Source organism: Macaca mulatta, chromosome 18, assembly GCF_049350105.2.
Source record: "Macaca mulatta isolate MMU2019108-1 chromosome 18, T2T-MMU8v2.0, whole genome shotgun sequence".
In the NCBI taxonomy this organism is placed as follows: domain Eukaryota; kingdom Metazoa; phylum Chordata; class Mammalia; order Primates; family Cercopithecidae; genus Macaca; species Macaca mulatta.
The window spans coordinates 75,820,164-75,842,253 of NC_133423.1; the positions used below are offsets into that span (position 1 = coordinate 75,820,164).

At 38.0% G+C, this 22,090-nt stretch overlaps 1 long non-coding RNA gene across 1 annotated transcript in view; it reads right to left on the reverse strand.

Annotated features, from left to right (window-relative positions):
- Positions 1 to 831: 831 nt before the first annotated feature.
- The window catches only part of LOC114673852 (uncharacterized), a 456,306-nt gene continuing 435,047 nt past the window's right edge, over positions 832 to 22,090 (reverse strand). The window contains exons 4-5 of the long non-coding RNA XR_003724700.2: positions 2,010 to 2,146; positions 832 to 1,107 (exon numbers count right to left, since the gene is read on the reverse strand). This is a non-coding gene — a long non-coding RNA (uncharacterized LOC114673852). The remainder of the gene's footprint in view (positions 1,108 to 2,009; positions 2,147 to 22,090) is intronic.

The window sequence follows — 22,090 nt, forward strand, 5'->3', positions numbered from 1 at the left end:
TATATGTGTTGAAAAGTATTGGTGCATGGACATTTAGTGCAGGAGGACTAGAAAAAGCATTGCTGAGGCACATGTGCGCTACCCGTTTTTATTGTTGGAGTCTAACACAATTCTGTAGAGAAGGTGAAAAGTATCTAATTGTAGTGAAAAGGGTTTTGTACTGATTCAGAAGAGAATTAAGGTGGAAGTCAATAATATATTTTGAAACTTGCCAATAGAAAAAGTCCTTTCTTCCCTGCATTTATTCCAAAGATTTTAGTAATATTTACCCTTTCTTTTTTTTAAAATGCAAACTGTAATTCCCCTTTTCAAAATTCTAAAGCTAAAATAAATGGCATATGAATCAGATGGATTAAGATATTAATTCTATAAAAATACTACACTTTTTTAAAAAATCTATGTTTCCTCTCTTTTATTCAGACAACTTTTCGGATGTTCTAAGAAAAATAGCTTTTAAAAAATATATTGAGTCACAATATCCTTTTTAAAAATAGTATAACCAAACTTGTCGAATGTCTATTTTTCCCTTACTTTTATGTGTGACTTATATAATAGAGAAGAGAAAATTTTCAGAAGTCATTGGATATCCTAATCTACCCAAAGATATCATAAAGAATTTTTGGCTCCTTCCTTCCCTCCCTTCTTTCCTTCCTTCCTTCCTTCCTTCCTTCCTTCCTTCCTTCCTTCCTTCCTTCCCTCCCTCCCTCCCTCCCTCCCTCCCTCCTTCCTTCCCTCCCTCCCTCCTTCCTTCCTTCCTTCCTTCTGAAAATATACCTTTATACAGATAGGCATTCTTTATCTATAAGGTTATGTGTACAGCATGTAAGGCCATAACTAATACTGTTTATTCTAAGAGCAACACAGCAGTCAAAAGATCTCAGTGTATGAAAACAGCAGAAGATATCAAATAAGTTCCCTGTGGCTTCCATCAGTTTTCAATCATACTTCAGAAAATTCTCTTTTCCCTTCATCCTTTCTTTCATATACCACAGCTGCTTCTGAATCTGCCTCCTCCAAATACAGCAGAGAAACAACCGCAAACCTCCCCAGGGCATGCTCTCCACCTCCCTTTTCCATCTTCATTTTCCATCGCGTTGCTGAAGTGACCTGAAAGGAGGGGAGGGGGACAGAAGACCTCATTTATTTGTTTCAGAAGACAAATAAACATCTGAAAAAGCCCTGAGTTATTAATAATTTTTCTCAATACAATATTTTTGAATGCACATTTTCTTATTTATTTATGAAACATTTGTTAATTATCTCTATATTAGCCTTACCTACGTGTTGATTTGGATATTTGCTCCTTCTCTTACTGAATTTTATAAATATTTTCATTTTAATTAGTTATCTACATTACAAGAAGTGATTTTTCCCAAATTTATAATCACATTTGTGGATTGCCTATATATTTCCTTCACCTATTCGTTTACTTGGATCTTAGTGATTTATGTATTTGTTTTAATTCTTTGTCATTTATATAATTATAGTTTGCCCAGTTTCTGTTTTCAGGTTAATTACGATGACATGTCCCTAGAGAAACATAAACTTTCATGTATTCAATTCCATTGCCTCTTACTTTTCTGTTAGTTATTTTGAAAGTGTAGGTCCACATCCTAAGTTTATAGTAACACTCACCTATGTTTCTTTCAGTACTTTGAAGGCACTTAAAATAATTTGAAACTCTTTGTTTACCTGGGATTTATCTTGGTGAGTGGAGTGTGAACCATAGGATTTATTATAATTTCTCTACTTGGTTTATTAATACTTTTACCATTAATAAATAAGGTAAATTGAGAAGCTTTATTTTGATTGCTATGCACTTTAAACAGCCTAAAAGACCTACGAGGTACATTTTTTTAAAAAGTACTTAAATAGGCCCGGTGGGGTGGCTCACACCTGTAATCCCAGCACTTTGGGAGGCTGGGGTGGGCAGATCACGAGATCAGGAGATCGAGACCATCCTGGCCAACATGGTAAAACCCCATCTCTACTAAAAATACAAAAATTACCTGGGTGTGGTGATGTGCACCTGTAGTCTCAGCTACTTGGGAGGCAGAGGCCGAAGAATCACTTGTACCCAGGAGGCGGAGGTTGCAGTGGGTCGAGATCGTGCCACACAACTCCAGCTTGGCGACAGAGCGAGACTCTGTCTCAAAAAAAAAAAATAGTATTTAAATGTATATATGTATTTTTTTCAGTAAAGTAGTCTAGATGTTAGTTGGGGGAAATAACTTTCATGACTTTTTGCCTATTACCTGTTTTGGTTTTCTGCTTTTTTAAGACTGCTATTTTATTTTTATTTCTTTATTTTTATTTTTTAAGACAGAATCTCACTCTGTTGCCCAGGCTGGAGTGCAGTGGTGTGATCTCTGCTGACTGCAACCTCCACCTCCCGGGTTCAAGCAGTTCTCCTGCCTGAGCCTCCTGAGTGGCTGAGAATACAGATGCCCACCACCACACCCAGCTAATTTTTGTATTTTCAGTAGAGATGGGTTTCACCATTTTGGCCAGGCTGGTCTCTAACTTCTCACCTCAAGGGATCCGCCTGCCTCAAGGGATCCACCTGCCTAAGCCTCTGAAAGTTCTGGGATTCCAGGCATGAGCCACCACGCCCGGCCTCTTATTATTTATTTTAAAACGGAAAGGTAAGAAATCTCAGAAAAGAGAGTCATGTTGACATTAGAGATGGATTTCAAGAATTTTTTCTAACCCTATCACCAACAACTTGTTCTTACGGCTCCTGGGGAAGGAGCTGTGCGGCATTCCTCAGGGTCCGGAACAGTGATGCAGCCATTTTGCAGGCGGGCAGCGTCTCACGCCTTTGTGTCGTTAGCACTCTTTTGTGGCTTGTTCTCTTCTTTCTTTTCTGCTCATTTCTGTACCAGGGTGACTTGCTCTCACTCTGTGCATTCTCTCTTCCATAGCACTGGTTAGTGTATAACGAATCGAGAAGTTGGGTTTTGCCTCAGGAAATAAGGAGGCCAATCAGCTCACTGGCCCAATTCACATTACTGTAGCTTGGTCACCTAAAGTTTGAATTAGATTGGGACCAAAATCTGCATAAAAGTGCTGTGATTCTTCTCTGTTTCTGTGTTGTTATTCCCTGTTGTGTATCTCCCTTGGAAACTTTTTGAAATAGTCTCTGTAGGATGTGCTTATTCCTAGGTACCCTGGCCCTAATACCATTTAATACAGATACAAATTCACCATAAGTTCTGATAAGCCTAATGCATGGGGGCTTTTATAAGTGAGTAAAAATTGGATGAAGGCTAATAAGGATGAAACTCAGAGTCAGGGAAGAAAGTGGTAACAGTGAGGCTTATGGGGTCATGTGGGCCCAGATTGTTCAGGGCTTCCCTCTTACACCTCTTGAAATATGTGTGGTTCTATCCTAACAGCAATAGGAAGCCTTCTGAGGGTTTTAAACAGGGGAACAAAATTATGAGGTTAATGTTTTACAAAGAATCTTTTAAAAAGATTCTTGATGAAATAACTATTCTTTCGATTAACAGCTGGCTTTTGATTAAATTATCAGTTCTAGCACATTCCTCTATTAGTCAGATTATCCTGTCATTTTTCTGCTTGTTTATTTTTATTTTGCTTCTTTTGCTTTTATTTTGCCAGAGTGGAGAGAGCCTATTGTTACTGTTGTTCTTCTCCGTTTCTCTTATTTTTTGATTGATATATATTGACGTAACGTATTTGGCACATAAAAGTTTATGCAAAACATATCTTTATTATAAAGAGTAATCTTTGTTAAAATGCCAAACACATAGAAATCACAGGAAAATGAATGTTCACTCATAATGAAATTAAGTTTGTAAGATTTGTAAATGAAATTGCCTTTTGTCTGAATCCAGAATATACTAAGTGCAATTTGAAGGTCACAGTGAAAAATACATTAGAATTGGAAGAATATGAAAAAATACTAAAATTTGGCAGTCACTTTAGAAGCTTACCTAGCTCTCCAACTCATTGTCATTCTCTCTGTTAGCTGGTCCCCTAGGGATCAATAAAAACCGTTCTGGTTGGAAAACTCTAACTACTAGTGCAGAAAAGAATTGTGTCAGGTTTATTTAGTGATGTCATGGAGCCTTAAGGAAGGCAATAAAAATCTCTGATGCTCTCCAAAAAAGCAGAAGCTTACTGCATGGAAACTAGTGGTCTAAAAAGGCTGTAGCCTTTGAAGAAAAACAATTCAACTATATTTTAATGAAAGGAAAGAAAAACTGTGTGTTCATGGAATATGAGATATCAGATGGAATTAAAACACTTTTTGAGGAATAAAAAAAAAACAAATAACCCAATAAAAAATGGTCATAGGATCCAAATAGTCTTATCACTAAGAAATATATTCAAATGGTCAATAAGCACATGAAAGGATGCTCAACATAAATAGTCACCAGGGAAATGCAAATCAAAACCATATGAGATACTACTCTTACCTACGAGGATGGCTAGATTCCAAAAGTCAGATAAAATCAAGTATTGGTGAGGAAGTGGAGAAATTGGAACCCTCCTAAACTGCTGATGAGAATGTAAAATAGTGTAGCTGCTTTGGAAAACAATCTGGCAGTTCCTCACAATACATAGAGTTACCTTATGTTCTAGCAACTTTACTCCTATGCATTTTCCCAAGAGGAGAGAAAAGACACGTTTACACAAACACTCACACATAAAGAAATGTTCACAGCAGCATTATTTATGATAGCCATAAATTAGGCACATCTCAAGTGGCTGAATGAAAAAACTAAATGTGGTATATCTATACAATCAAATAGTATTAGACCATATAAAGGAATAAAGTTCGATACATGGTACAATGTGAATTAATTTTGAAAACATTACGCTAAGTAAAACACACCAGTCCCGAAATGCCACATTATTGTAAGATTCCATTCATACGAAACGTCCTGAACAGGCAAATCTACACAGACAGAACATAGATTAATGGTAACTTCTTAAAACTGAGGAGGATAGGGCTGTAGGTGAATGACAGCTGAGGGTATGGGGTTGCTATCGAGGTAACGAACATATTTAAAATTATAGTAATGATTTCGCATTTCTGTAAAATACTTAAAATCACTGAATTTTGTATTTTAAATGAGTGAGTTGCATGAATATAGGAATTATTTCTTTTTTTTTTTATTATACTTTAAGTTCTAGGGTACAAGTGGATAACGTGCAGATTTGTTACATATATATACCTGTGCCATGTTGGCGTGCTGCACCCATCAACTTGTCAGCACCCATCAACTCGTCATTTACATCAGGTATAACTCGCAATGCAAACCCTCCCCCCTCCCCCCTCCCCGTGATAGGCCCCGGTGTGTGATATTCCCCTTCCTGAGTCCAAGTGATCTCATTGTTCAGTTCCCACCTATGAGTGAGAACATGCAGTGTTTGGTTTTCTGTTCTTGAGATAGTTTGCTGAGAATGATGGTTTCCGGCTGCATCCATGTCCCTACAAAGGATACAAACTCATCCTTTTTTATGGCTGCATAGTATTCCATGGTGTATATGTGCCACATTTTCTTAATCCAGTCGTCACTGATGGACTTTTGGGTTGATTCCAAGTCTTTGCTATTGTGAATAGTGCCACAATAAACATACGTGTGCATGTGTCTTTATAGCAGCATGATTTATAATCCTTTGGGTATATACCCAGTAATGGGATGGCTGGGTCATATGGTACTTCTAGTTCTAGATCCTTGAGGAATCGCCATACTGTTTTCCATAATGGTTGAACTAGTTTACAATCCCACCAACAGTGTAAAAGTGTTCCTATTTCTCCACATCCTCTCCAGCACCTGTTGTTTCCTGACTTTTTAATGATCGCCATTCTAACTGGTGTGAGATGGTATCTCATTGTGGTTTTGATTTGCATTTCTCTGATGGCCAGTGATGATGAGCATTTTTTCATGTATCTATTGGCTGTATGAATGTCTTCTTTTGAGAAGTGTCTGTTCATATCCTTTGCCCACTTTTTGATGGGGTTGTTTGTTTTTTTCTTGTAAATTTGTTTGAGTTCTTTGTAGGTTCTGGATATTAGCCCTTTGTCTGATGAGTAGATTGCAAAAATTTTCTCCCATTCTGTAGGTTGCCTATTCACTCTGATGGTAGTTTCTTTTGCTGTGCAGAAGCTCTTTAGTTTAATTAGATCCCATTTGTCAATTTTGGCTTTTGTTGCCATTGCTTTTGGTGTTTTAGACATGAAGTCCTTGCCCATGCCTATGCCTGAATGGTATTACCTAGGTTTTCTTATAGGGTTTTTATGGTATTAGGTCTAACATTTAAGTCTCTAATCCATCTTGAATTAATTTTCGTATAAGGAGTAAGGAAAGGATCCAGTTTCAGCTTTCTACTTATGGCTAGCCAATTTTCCCAGCACCATTTATTAAATAGGGAATCCTTTCCCCATTTCTTGTTTTTCTGAGGTTTGTCAAAGATCAGATGGCTGTAGATGTGTAGTATTATTTCTGAGGACTCTGTTCTGTTCCATTGGTCTATATCTCTGTTTTGGTACCAGTACCATGCTGTTTTGGTTACTGTAGCCTTGTAGTATAGTTTGAAGTCAGGTAGCGTGATGCCTCCAGCTTTGTTCTTTTGACTTAGGATTGTCTTGGCAATGCGGGCTCTTTTTTGGTTTCATATGAACTTCAAAGCAGTTTTTTCCAATTCTGTGAAGAAACTCATTGGTAGCTTGATGGGGATGGCATTGAATCTATAAATTACCTTGGGCAGTATGGCCATTTTCATGATATTGATTCTTCCTATCCATGAGCATGGTATGTTCTTCCATTTGTTTGTGTCCTCTTTTATTTCACTGAGCAGTGGTTTGTAGTTCTCCTTGAAGAGGTCCTTTACATCCCTTGTAAGTTGGATTCCTAGGTATTTCATTCTCTTTAAAGCAATTGCGAATGGACGTTCATTCATGATATGGCTCTGTGTTTGTCTGTTACTGGTGTATAAGAATGCTTGTGATTTTTGCACATTAATTTTGTATCCTGAGACTTTGCTGAAGTTTCTTATCAGCTTAAGGAGATTTTGGGCTGAGATGATGGGGTTTTCTAAATATACAATCATGTCATCTGCAAACAGGGACAATTTGATATCTTCTTTTCCTAACTGAATACCCTTGATTTCTTTCTCTTGCCTGATTGCCCTAGCCAGAATTTCCAACACTATTTGAATAGGAGTGGTGAGAGAGGGCATCCCTGTCTTGTGCCAGTTTTCAAAGGGAATGCTTCCAGTTTTTGCCCATTTAGTATGATATTGGCTGTGGGTTTGTCATAAATAGCTCTTATTATTTTGAGATACGTTCCATCAATACCGAATTTATTGAGCGTTTTTAGCATGAAGGGCTGTTGAATTTTGTCAAAGGCCTTTTCTGCCTCTATTGAGATAATCACGTGGTTTTTGTCGTTGGTTCTGTTTATATGCTGGATTACGTTTATTGACTTGCGTATGTTGAACCAGCCTTGCATCCCAGGGATGAAGCCCACTTGATCATGGTGGATAACCTTTTTGATGTATTGCTGAATCCGGTTTGCCAGTATTTTATAGAGGATTTTTGCATCGATGTTCATCAGGGATATTGGTCTAAAATTCTCGTTTTTTGTTTTATCTCTGCCAGGCTTTGGTATCAGGATAATGTTGGCCTCATAAAATGAGGGAGGATTCCCTCTTTTTCTATTGATTGGAATAGTTTCAGAAGGAATGGTACCAGCTCCTCCTTGTACCTCTGGTAGAATTCGGCTGTGAATCCATCTGGTCCTGGACTTTTTTTGGTTGGTAGGCTATTAATTATTGCCTCAATTTCAGAGCCTGCTATTGGTCTATTCAGGAATTCAGCTTCTTCCTGGTTTAGTCTTGGGAGAGTGTAAGTGTCCAGGAAATTATCCATTTCTTCTAGATTTTCTAGTTTATTTGCATAGAGGTGTTTATAGTATTCTCTGATGGTAGTCTGTATTTCTGTGAGGTCGCTGGTGATAGTCCCTTTATCATTTTTTATTGCATCTATTTGATTCTTCTCTCTTTTCTTCTTTATTAGTCTTTCTAGTGGTCTATCAATTTTGTTGATCTTTTCAAAAAACCAACTCCTGGATTCATTGATTTTTTTTTTTTTTGGAGGGTTTTTTGTGTCGCTATCTCCTTCAGTTCTGCTCTGATCTTAGTTATTTCTTGCCTTCTGCTAGCTTTTGAATGTGTTTGTTCTTGCTTCTCTAGTTCTTTTAATTGTGATGTTAGAGTGTCAATTTCAGATCTTTCTAGCTTTCTCTTGTGTGCATTTAGTGCTATAAATTTCCCTCTACACACTGCTTTAAATGTGTCCCAGAGATTCTGGTATGTTGTGTCTTTGTTCTCATTGGTTTCAAAGAACATCTTTATTTCTGCCTTCATTTCGTTATGTACCCAGCAGTCATTCAGGAGCAGGTTATTCAGTTTCCATGTAGTTGAGCGGTTTTGATTGAGTTTCTTAGTCCTGAGTTCTAGTTTGATTGCCCTGTGGTCTGACAGACAGTTTATTATAATTTCTCTTCTTTTACATTTACTGAAGAGTGCTTTACTTCCAACTATGCGGTCAATTTTGGAATAAGTGCGATGTGGTGCTGAGAAGAATGTATATTCTGTTGACTTTGGGTGGAGAGTTCTGTAGATGTCTATTAGATTTAAGGTTAATATTGTTATGTGTGAACTTGATCCTGTCAATATGATATTAGCTGGTTATTTTGCTCGTTAGTTGATGCAGTTTCTTCCTAGCCTCGATGGTCTTTACATTTTGGCATGTTTTTGCAATGGCTGGTACCGGTTGTTCCTTTCCATGTTTAGTGCTTCCTTCAGGGTCTCTTGTAAAGCAGGCCTAGTGGTGACAAAATCTCTAAGCATTTGCTTATCTGTAAAGGATTTTATTTCTCCTTCACTTATGAAATTTAGTTTGGCTGGATATGAAATTCTGGGTTGAAAATTCTTTTCTTTAAGAATGTTGAATATTGGCCCCCACCCTCTTCTGGCTTGTAGAGTTTCTGCCGAGAGATCTGCTGTTAGTCTGATGGGTTTCCCTTTGTGGGTAACCCGACCTTTCTCTCTGGCTGCCCTTAAGATTTTTTCCTTCATTTCAACTTTGGTGAATCTGGCAATTATGTGTCTTGGAGTTGCTCTTCTCGAGGAGTATCTTTGTGGCGTTCTCTGTATTTCCTGAATTTGAATGTTGGCCTGCCCTACTAGGTTGGGGAAGTTCTCCTGGATGATATCCTGAAGAGTGTTTTCCAACTTGGTTCCATTTTCCCCCTCACTTTCAGGCACCCCAATCAGACGTAGATTTGGTCTTTTTTCATAATCCCATACTTCTTGCAGGCTTTGTTCATTTCTTTTTCTTCTTTTTTCTTTTGGTTTCTCTTCTCGCTTCATTTCATTCATTTGATCCTCAATCGCTGATATTCTTTCTTCCAGTTGATCGAGTCGGTTACTGAAGCTTGTGCATTTGTCTCGTATTTCTCGTGTCATGGTTTTCATCTCTGTCCATTCGTTTATGGCCTTCTCTGCATTAATTATTCTAGTTATCAATTCTTCCACTTTTTTTTCAAGATTTTTAGTTTCTTTGCGCTGGGTACATAATTCCTCCTTTAGCTCTGAGAAGTTTGATGGACTGGAGCCTTCTTCTCTCATATCGTCAAAGTCATTTTCCTTCCAGCTTTGATCCATTGCTGGCGATGAGCTGCGCTCCTTTGCAGGGGGTGATGCGCTCTTATTTTTTGAATTTCCAGCTTTTCTGCCCTGCTTTTTCCCCATCTTTGTGGTTTTATCTGCCTCTGGTCTTTGATGATGGTGATGTACTGATGGGGTTTTGGTGTGGGTGTCCTTCCTGTTTGTTAGTTTTCCTTCTAACAGTCAGAACCCTCAGCTGTAGGTCTGTTGGAGATTGCTTGAGGTCCACTCCAGACCCTGTTTGCCTGGGTATCAGCAGCTGAGCCTCAGTTGAAAATGCAGAAATCAACTGTCTTCTGTGTCTTCTGTGTCGCTCGCGCTGGGAGTTGGAGACTGGAGCTGTTCCTATTTGTCCATCTTGCTCCGCCCCCTCGAATATAGGAATTATTTCGAAACAATGCTTTTAAAAAATAAAAAGAAGACTCTGGGAAAGGAAGTATGTCATTAACCCATTTAACTAGTTGTAATTCCCGATTGTGTTTAGCACAGATTTTGATATGGATTCAAAATCCAAAGGGCACTGGTGCAGTCACACTCCCATCATATTACTATGACACGCCAGAGTAAAGAGGAAAATACTTTGCAATACTGCAGAATTCGTTATCCTGAAACATGTACAGAAGATAGTCCTCAGACTCAGCAAAGAGATCTACAAACACTCAAACTTTTACTCCCAATTTAAAGGAATCAACAGTGCTAAATGAGCCTGATTATTAGAATATCTAATTATTTTAAAATAAAGTTATTTTAAAAACTTGTTCATTCTTTTAAGACCCTAAAATTTTCCTAAAAGAAAAAGCAAGTGATAGTAGTGTCATAAGGATTGAATTTTCTGTGGTGTTTATTCACTTGGGGCACTGGAATCTTGTATTTAGTGGTTAGGCACTGTGCTCCCTGTTAAGATATTTTCATTACTAACACTTAAATATTCTTTACCCCAGAATTTTATAATGGCCTACTTCAGAATAAGGGCCCACCTCACAAATGAAGTCTGTAATACACATTCACAATAATATAAACAGCCTCCCAGTGGTTTATGATTTCAATCTCTTCTGCCTCCTCCCTTGTTCTCTAGTGGTAATGATTAACTTTAACCTGTCAGGGTTTAGGGACTAAGTGTTGCCCAAGATGGGTTCTCTTCTGGGAGTTTTATATTGTTCTTATTATCCAGTCTGGTCTGTACCAAAATGTCTTCTTTTCAGTTTAGGGACCTTATCACTAAACTTTAGACTTGCTTGTGCTGTTGGTCAGAGCTCATTCACTAAGTATTTCATCTCTCCTACTGAAGTCTTTGGAAGGCTGATCATTCTTCTGACACATTTTGCAAAACGCTGGCTGTGCCTTGGTGATTGTGCCGCCCAGTCTCACAGGGGAAGCTCATGATGTACAAAGCGTTTGAAGGCACTTCATGACACTCCCTGTTCGACAACATTATCCCTCTGGGAAGCTAGTGCTCAAGTAGCACGTCAGTTACACTAGTATTTAAAAGAATAATAATTACAACCACCATTCTATTCGCCGCCTCCAAGAGATCAATTTTTTTAAGCACACAAGTGAGAACATGAAACATTTGTCTTTCTGTGCCTGGCCTATTTCACTTAACATAGTGTCCTCCAGTCTCCAGATCCATCCGTGTTGTTGCAAATGACAAGATTTCATTCTTTTTTTTTTGAGACAGAGTCTGGCTCTGTCGCCCAAGCTGGAGTGCAGTGGTGCGATCTCAGCTCACTGCAAGCTCCACCTCCTGGGTTCACGCCATTCTCCTGCCTCAGCCTCCCGAGTAGCTGGGTCTACAGGCGCCCGCCACCACGCCCGGCTAATTTTTTGTATTTTTAGTAGAGATGGGGTTTCACGGTGGGCACTATCTTCTGACCTTGTGATCTGCCCGCCTCAGCCTCCCAAAGTGCTGGGATTACAGGCATGAGTCACCGCGCCTGGCCGATTTCATTCTTTTTATGGCTCAGTTGTATTCCATTGTGTATATATTTCACAGTTTCTTTATCCATTCATCTGTGGATGGACACTTACGCTGCATCCATATCTGGGCTATTGTGAATAGTGCTGCAATAAGCATGGGAGTGCTGATGTTGAGTTGCTGGAGAAGGGGGGATAATGAGGGGTTGGTTAATAGGTGCAGAGGTAGAGTTAGAAGGAATAAGATCTAGTGTTTGGTAGCACAATATGGCAATTATAGTTAACAATAATTTATGGTACATTTCAAAATAACTAATAGAGTAGAATGGGAATATTCCCAACACAAAGAAATGATAAATGTTTGGGATGATGAATACCCCAGTTACCCAGATTTGATCATTACACATTGTATACTTATATCAAACTATCCTATTTCCCATAATATGCATCCATAAAAATTAAAAATTAAAAAGAATAATAATTGTATGTGTTAATGGGGTACAGTCCATTAATTAAAAAATAGAAGAATATTCCCTCTTTTGTATGCTGTTTGGCAGAACAGATCTTGTTGAAACAATTAATAAACCACTTATCTTTATAAAATATGATTTTACAAAATACTTATGAGATTGAATTTTGGCTTTAAAAATAAGATAAGCAAAGACTGTATTAATTGTAATTCCAGATAGGCTTATCTTATTCATATGTAGAGTTTATGTAGACAATAGCTTGATGCCAGCACGAGTTGAAAATTGTAATGACAAATCATATACAAAGATTGTTTTCTGGAATTGTCTCAATTTCAAATCGCCTGTTTAACCATCTCCATATATTCATAACCCAACAGGCAGCATGTCCAAATTTTTCACTTGTAGAATATGATCAGTCTGTTTCCATGGAGGCATTGGATGCTGGAATTCAGAAATGCAAACTTTCACTAGCTTAGCTATAAAATAATTGAGGCAGTTTAATAAAGTAATACAAATAAGGTATTTCGGTTTTAAAAGTTTGTTTGAGAAGCTCAATCAAGTATATGAGAGGTCTGTGCCATTATAATATCAAATTGTTGTATGCCAGGCTGTTTTCCTTATAATAGTGAAGTACCATCACTGTACAAGACAAAATAAGTCTTTCTCCAAAGGTGAGTGCCACCGACTGGTTTTCTGGATTTTTCCCCCTAAGTATTCCCTTTAGTTCAAGGATGGGAATTGAGAGTATGTACCTGGATGCCTGTTTAATGTTATTAGTTTCTATATTCCACAATGCCTCCACTTATTTTAGGCCTTAGCAGTCACTGTTACCAAAAAGTCTCCATTCTCTAATCTAGCTCCAGAACTGTTTCCAATTTAGGTGGGAGTGGTTTTCTAAGTCAGTGCCATAAGTATGTTGGTTATTCAATTAGTGTTCATTAAATTGAACAGTCAGTTGTCTTAGTTGTTCCTTAGTTGTTCTCACCCAACTAACCATGTGTTATAAAACTACTAGCAAAATCTAAGAACTTGAAAGTTCTAGTTTATAATGAGTCAGATCCTTCCAGGGTTTAATCTTTGAACAGGAATGGTTAGGTACTTTTAGAAGCTATATTAACTCCATAAAACCACCTGGGATCTATTTGGTAAATTGCTACTTCTGTGCTAATTTGCATGGCCGACTTGCTCTAATTTTTAGAAGGGATGGGAACTTGGTAGGGCATGGTGAAAGAGCAGAGCTATTGTGAATAGCTATATGTGACTGAGTCAAACTGATGAACATCAGCTAGAACTTGATAGTTTACAAAATGTGTGCAATTAAGTGTACAGGCTGGGTTAGTATAATAAAAATACTTTAAAATATAGTGGTTCAAATTAAGTTAATGGAAATATTTATTTTCCACATAAGAATCTAGAGGTTATCAGAGTACACAATAGACAGATGAATTTGTGTTTTCTCAATTAGCTACCCAAATCAGCGGTGAACTGCTGATATAGAGGTGGCTACAACAACTCTCCTTCACCAGATCGTCTGAGACTTGGGGTCCCTCCATCCTACTGCCTTGCTGTGTTTTAAGGTGTTGTCTTTGTTCTGGTCAGGATATCTCACATCAGTATATCTGCTTTCCAGCTTTTAGGAAGTAAGAAAGGGAAGATCTGGAGCGGTAATACTTTTTTTTTTTTCTTGGAACTGGCGCTAATTGTTTCCATTTATATTCTACTAGAGAAAACTTAGTCACATGGCAACTCCTAGCTGCAATAAGACTTCAAAATGGGGTCTCTCCTGAACAGCCATGTGTCCTGTTAAAACTTGGTGAGCTTTTATGGCTAAAAGGGTTAATGAGAACTTGTTCTGTGAATGAAAAGGAGATTGGACGTGGTAGTGGTGATAGATCTTGGAGGTAATCTCATTTGAGCCCCACAGTGATCTAGTGGTTGAATGTTTACTGTTTTCTTCTATTTTATGGAGAAAGCAAGTAAAGCTTAGAAGAGAAAAATAAATTTAAATGTGTGTCTGTTGTAATTGAAGCCTATGAATAAGTTCTTTAAAGGATAAATAAATATCAGAATAAATATTAGGAGAGGTAAATGCCAGAATAAATAGCTGGAAGAGCTGAAAGTGAAAGCCTCTGGCGAACAGGACTTGAGGATGGGCAGGAGACCACTGGTTTTCATTGTAAAATATTACACATTGTAAATATTTGGGTTTAATCTGATTTGCTAAACTATATGCATATTTTACTTTGATAAGAGCTAAACATCTAAAGGATAAATTAAAATAAAACCACCAGTCATAATTTAGGCAGATTGATTTCACTTATCCCTAATGGTCCCTGATTATACCAATCCTGTCTCTAAAAGTTATCTAGGGAATGCTAAATTCCAAGTTATGGTATCATTTTGAAAATAGAAATGTCCAAAAAAAAAAATCATCAATCATCTTGTTACAGGTAACTCAGTCCTTGCCACCTTCACATCAGAAATTCACCACTGATTTGGGTAATTAGTTGGAGAGAACATAGTTCATTAGACCTGACGTTAGCAAACACTTCCAATCTCAATGAGTAATAAGGACTTTCACCCACTTCTAGTCAGCTTAGCTAATGAGTGTGGTGAAGAAACCTAGAGACAGCCATGTCCTTAGAGATTACTGTATGTTTAGTCAATATATAAAGCTTACATATAATACCCTTGACAACTTCATGGTCATTCAGCGTCTTCTTAAAACTTTCGGGTGATGGGGAGCTCACTACCTCACAAGACATTAATTCTGTTTCCTAAGAATATCCCAAATCTCTGTACCTCTCTCCATCTCCATGCACACACTTTGTATCTTCCCTCCCCCATGCTACGCTCCATTCTTCATGGAACAGTTAGTATGATCTTAAAATTGCAAATTTGATTTTGGTACACTTCTCCTCTTAGTGATTTCCCATTATCTTTAGGATAAAGACCTTTGCTCCCTTCTGAGTTTTTTCTCAGGATATTTTTTCTACTGTCTGGAACACTGTTCTATTTTCCATTCCTGCAATTGGAGCAATTTTATTAGTTATATTTAGTTGTCAACTTAATATTTCTTTCCTCTTGGAATCTTTTTCTTATGCCCTAGACTTAGATGTCCTGTTATAAGCATTCCAGTAACATCCTTGTTTTTTCCTGTAACAGTACTTATCTCACTGTACCATAATTTTTTGTTTGTTATTCCCTATAAATAGCAAATGCCATGAAGGAATGGGCTCAAGCTTGTTACATTCGCTGTTGTGTCTTCAGTACTTTGCACTGTGCTTAGCATGTGCTAGATTCTCAAATGAAGGAATACACTCTTTTGCTGGAAGTCTTTTCTACATTTTATAAAATTGATTTGCCTCTGGAGTCTAGATAAAGTAATCCCTGTTCTAAAAGAGAGTTCTTCACATACTTTAAATTCCTCTTGTTGTCTACCATTAAATCTTGTATATTCTTGGCTAAGTATTGATACTTTGTTATCTCACACAAAACATTAAGTTGAGGGAACACCGTAATAATAATTTTGCCCATATGACGTTGGAAAAAAAATGAAAGAGGGACAAAATTCACATGAAAGGGAATTTATTGAAAATGCAATCTCTGTTAGAGTATATGCTTAAGTGTGGGGCACCATGGGTTTGCCTCTACTTATACTCAGCTCCCATGAACCTGGACATTGGAACAGTGCAGTCATGAAACAGTTGGGACATTTTAGTTAGTACTTACACACTTATAAATAAGTATAAAAGATTAACTCCAATCAATTCATGAATTAATTATTGTTATCCAGGAGTCAAATAAGTCATACATGAGACCAGGAATGTCACCATATTGGAGTTCTCCCCATATGGAAATAGAAAGCAAAAAGAAAGGAATTTCTATTCTAAAACTGTACTTAAGCCAGGCTTCCCATCCTATTTAATGCCACTAATTTTTATAACTTTAGTGGAGGACTTCACTTTTACTACTGTCAAATTTTATTGTTTAATTCAGGTCATAATTCTGGAGTATCAACTTTATTCTATATATTGATCTGCCACTTAACTTTTTCATTATTCTTTACAGCTTATAAACCATGCACTTGATTAAAAAGTTCTATCTTCATCAAAGTCATTGGTTATACTTTTCAAAAGAATGATGCAGAATCATGTAATAGGCCACTGGAGACTGCTGACCAGTGTAAAATTGTGCTGGAGGGAAGTTATACCTGAAGGTATAACTATACCACTAGTTTTCACAGTCATTACAGGCACACCTTGGATGTATTGTGAGTTCACTTCTAGATCACTGCAAAAAGGCAAGTCACATGAACTTCTTTTTTTCCCAGTGTCTATAACAGTTATATTTTCACTATACTATTGTTTATTAAGTGTGCAATAGATTATGTCTAAAAACACAGCATACATATCTTAATTTAAAAATACTTTATTGCTAAAAAATGCTAACAGTCATCTGAGCCTTCAGTTAATCATAATCTCTTTTTCTGCTTGAAGGTCTTGCCACAGTATTGATGGCTATTGGCTGATCATGGTGGTGGTTGGTGAAGGTTGGGTGGCTGTGGCAATTTTCTTAAAATAAGACAACAATGAAACTCGATTGTCTTCTTCAATCAGTTAACTCTTCCTTTCACAAAAACATTTCTCTGTAGCATGTGATGCTATTTAATACATTTTACTCATAGTAGAACTTCTTTCAAAATTGGAGTCGACCTTCTCAAATTTTGTTTGATGTTACTTTATTAATTAAATTTAGGTAACAGTATAAATCCTTTGTTGTTGTTTCAACAGTGTTCACAGAGTCTTCACCAGGAGTAGATTCTGTCCCAAGAAATGACTTTCTTTGCTCATCCATAAAAAGCCACTTCTTATCCATTCAGGTTTGATCATGAGATTGCAACAATTCAGTCACGTCTTCAAGCCCCACTTCTAATTATAGTTCTCTTGCTATTTCTACCACATCTACAGTTACTTCCTCTGCCAAAGTCCTAAACCCACAAAGCCTTCATGAAGGTTGGCATTAAGTTCTTCCAAACTCCTATTCGTGTTGAGATTTTGAACTCCCATGAGTCACAAATGTTCTTAGTGGCATTCAGACTGGTGAATCTCTTCCAGGTTTTTAACTGTCTTTGCCCACATTCATTAGAGGAATCACTGTGTGTGACAACTATAGGCTTACAAAATGCATTTCTTAATAGGACTTAGAGTTTAATTACTCCTTGATCCATGGGCTGCAAAGTGGATGTTGGGTTAGCAGACATGAAAACAACATGAATCTCATTGTACATCTCCAACAGTGCTCTTGGGTAAAGAGGTGCATTGTGAATGAGAAGTAAGATTTTGAAAGGAATCTTTCTTAGCAGTAGGTCTCAAGAGTGAACTTGAAATATTCAGTAAACCATGCTATAATCAAGTGTTCTGTCATCTAGGCTTTGTTTTTCCATTTATAAAGCACAGGCAGAGTAGCTTTGGCACAATTCTTAAGGGCCTTAGGATTTCTGGAATGGTAAGTGAGCACTGACTTCAACTTAAAGTCACCAGCTATATGGACCCTAAGAAGAAAGTCAGCCTATCCTTTGAAGCCAGACATTCACTTTTGTTTAGCTCTGAAAGGCCTAGATGGCATCTTCTTCCAATAGAAGGCTGTTTCATCTGCGTTGAAAATCTACCGTAGAGTGTAGCCACCTTCATCAGTGTCCTTAAGTAGGTCTTCCGGATAATTTGCTCCAGCTTATCCATCAGCACTTGCTGTTTCACCTTGCAGTTTTATGTTATGAAGATAGTTCCTTCCCTTTAACCTCATGAACCAATCTCTGCTAGCTTCATTTTTTTTTCCTGCAGCTTTCTCACCTCTTTTAGCCTTCACAGAATTGAAGAGACTTGAAGCCTTGCTCTGGATTAGGCCTTGGTTTAAGGGAATGCTGTGGCTGATTTGATCTTCTATTCAGACCACTCAAACTTTCTCCATATCAGCAATAAGGCTGTCTGGCTTTCTTATCATTTGTGTGTTCAGTGGATAAGCACTTTTAATTTTCTTCAAGAACTTTTCCTTTGCCACAGTTTGGTTAAATATTTGGCACCAAAGGCCTAACCTTTGGCCTATCAGCTTTGGCATGCTTTCCTCACTAAGCTCAGTCATTTCTAGCTTTTGAGTTAAAGTGAGAGACATGCAACTCATCACCTGAACATGTAGAAACCAATTTAGGATTATTCATTGATATAACTTCAATATTGTGGTGTTTTAGGGAATAAGGAGACCTGAGAAAAGGGAGAGATATGGGGACTGTCTGGTCAGTGGAGCAGTCAGAGCACATACAACATTTATTAAGTTTGCCATCTTACATGGATGCTGTTTGTGGTATTGCTAACAATTGCAACAGTAACATTAAAGATCCTGATAACAAATATAACAATGATTTAAAACTTTGAAATATTGCTAGAATTACTAAAATGTTACACAGAGACCCAAAGTGAGAACCTACCTTTGAAAAAATGGCACTGATAGACTTGCTTGATGCAGGGTTGCTACAAACCTTCAGTTTCTAAAAACCACAATATTTGTGAAGCATCATAAAGCAAAGCACAATAAAATGAGTTATGTTTGTTTCTGCCTTTGATTTGTTGCACAGGGTAGTAAAAAACAGGAACCACGTACTATTGTTTGAGGACACGAAAAACCCCACACATGCTATATCCATGTCCTATCACTGTTTGATCTTATCTGTAGATAATTTCACTTAACTTCACTTTAACTTTAATTTCACTTAACTGTAACTTCACTTCCAATTAATATTTTTTTCAGTATAGAGGTATCTCCTTAGTTCTATGACTATGTAAAAAATGAACTAAGTTGAACACTTTTTAAATTCTCTTATTACAAATAATTTTCTGTAATCACTATAGTTCTTTGTTGTCCAAGAAAAAGTCTCCATTGTGTGCTTTATGACCACTGGGTATATGGCTCTGCAGAGCTAATTCAGTCTTTTTATTTTTATTTTTTTTTTGAGATGGAGTCTTGCTTTGTCACCCAGGCTGGAGTGCAGTGGTGCCATCTTGACTCACTGCAACCTCCGGCTCCTGGGTTCAGGAGATTCCCCCACCTCAGCCTTCTGAGTAGCCAAGATTACAGGCACGTGCCACCACATCCAGCTAATTTTTGCATTTTTAGTAGAGATGGGGTTTCACCACATTGGCCAGGCTGGTCTCAAACCCCTGAACTCAGCTGATCTGCCCGCCTCAGCCTCCCAAAGTGCTGGGATTACAGGTGAGAGCCACTGTGCCTGGCCTAATTCAGTCTTTTTATTCCCTGTCTTTCTTACAGATCTCTCAGTGAGGCAAGTAAATTATTATTAGATTTGCTCAGGGATCATAGCACTTCACACATCTCAGAATTGGGATTGTGCCATTGTAGCTGTATCATCTTCAGCTTCCATATTGTTGCTACTAAGAAAATACCCAAGCTCTGCCTTTTTAAAAAACAAACAAAATTATGTTGTTTGTTACTGAGTTTTATTATTCAATGCCAGAAAGTTGGTGGACACTTAAATCAGTATACTTTAGTAAAATTAATATATATGAATAGAATCTCATTTAGTTCTACTCCTAAAATTTTAGCTTTCTATTTTTATTCAAAATTAATTAGTATACCTGTTATAGATGTCAATTTTATACTGCATCTTTAAAACACACCAAGACCCACTGACGCGTTTTTCATATTGGAGTTATGGGGAATTTTATGTTATTTCAAGACAGCCTGTTTATTCCAAAATCTAATATTTTGACTAAAAAATTTTTTACACTTATATTAAAATATTCATGATGAAGCACATCTAGTCACATCTAATCACCTGGTATGCATTTCATGCTTCATATTTGAACAATACATTACAATTGCAAAGCAGTCTCAAATGTCTGTCTAATTTATCTAATTTGTTCTACACAATAGTCCTGTGAAAATGGAGGTTAGATAGTATTTTTTTCCATTTCACAGGTCAGGAAACTGAACCTCACATAGGTTACCCCCCTTTGCTACGGAGATATAGCTTGGGATAAGACTAGACCTGGGCTCTGGTCTCTGCTAAACCAGGGGTCCCCAAACCCCAGGCTGCAGACTGGTACTGGCCTGTGGTGAGTTAGGAACTGGGCCACACAGCAGGAGGGTGAGTGGTGGGCAAACATTACCACCTGAGCTCTGTCTCCTGTCAGACGAGAGCATTAGGTTCCCACAGGAGCACGAACCCTATTGTGAACTGTGCACGCAAGGGATCTAGGTTGCATGCTGTTTATGAGAATCTAATGCCTGATGATGTGAGGTGGAACAGCTTCATCCTGAAGCCATCACCCCCACCCCTGCCCACCTGTCCATGGAAAAGTTGTCTTCCATGAAATTGGTCCCTGTTGCCAAAACGATTGGGAACTTAACTACTGTGCTAAACCCGTTCACTCTACAATGACCACCAGCAGCAGATGCTGTAACGAACACAAAAATGTTCTTTCTTACAATGACCTTATATTAAGTTAAAGAAAAGATTAGGGTAGACTCCATCTCTGGGGACAGGGCATAGCTAAACAAAAAGCAGCAGAAACCTCTGTAGATGTAAATGTCCCTGTCTGACAGCTTTGAAGAGAGCAGTGGTTCTCCCAGCATGGAGGTTGAGATCTGAGAACGGACAGACTGCCTGCTCAAGTGGGTCCCTGACACCTGAGTAGCTTAACTGGGAGACATCCCCTACTAGGTGCAGACCAACACCTCACACCTTACACGGCTGGGTACACCCCTGAGACAAAGCTTCCAGAGCAAGAATCAGACAGTAACACTCTCTGTTCAGTAATATTCTATCTTCTGCAGCCTCCGCTGCTGATACCCAGGCAAACAGGGTTGGAGTGGACCTCAAGAAAACTCCAAGAGACCTACAGCTGAGGGTCCTGACTGTTAGAAGGAAAACTAACAAACAGAAAGGACACCCACACCAAAACCCCATCAGTAAGTCACCATCATCAAAGACCAAAGGCAGATAAAACCACAAAGATGGGGAAAAAGCGGTGCAGAAAAGCTGGAAATTCAAAAAATCAGAGCACATCTCCCCTCCAAAGGAATGCAGCTCATCGCCAGCAATGGAACAAAGCTGGATGGAGAATGACTTTGACAAGTTGAGAAAAGAAGGCTTCAGTTGATCAAACTTCTCAGAGCTAAAGGAGGAACTACGTACCCAGCACAAAGAAACTAAAAACCTTGAAAAAAGAAGGGAAGAATGGATAACTAGAATAATCAATGCAGAGAAGACCATAAACGAACTAACAGAGATGAAAACCATGACACAAGAACTACATGACAAATGCACAAGGTTCAGTAACTGACTCGATCAGCTGGAAGAAAGAGTATCATTGATTGAAAATCAAATGAATGAAATGAAGTGAGAAGAGAAGTGTAGAGAAAAAAGAGTAAAAAGAAATGAACAAAGCCTCCAAGAAATATGGGATTATGTGAAAAGACCAAATCTACATCTGATTGGTCTGCCTGAAAGTGACAGGGAAAATGGAACCAAGTTGGAAAACACTCTGGAGGATATCATCCAGGAGAACTTCCCCAACCTAGTAAGGCAGGCCAACATCCAAATTCAGGAAATACAGAGAACGCCACAAAGATACTCCTCGAGAAGAGCAACTCCAAGACACATAATTTGCAGATTCACCAAAGTTGAAATGAAGGAAAAAATGTTAAGGGCAGCCAGAGAGAAAGGTCAGGTTACCCACAAAGGGAAGCCTATCAGACTAACAGCAGATCTCTCGGCAGAAACTCTACAAGCCAGAAGAGAGTGGGGGCCAATATTCAACATTTTAAAAGAAAAGAATTTGCAACTCAGAATTTCATATCCAGCCAAACTAAGTTTCATAAGTGAAGGAGAAATAAAATCATTTACAAACAAGCAAATGCTTAGAGATTTTGTCACCACCAGGCCTGCCCTACAAGAGATCCTGAAGGAAGCACTAAACATG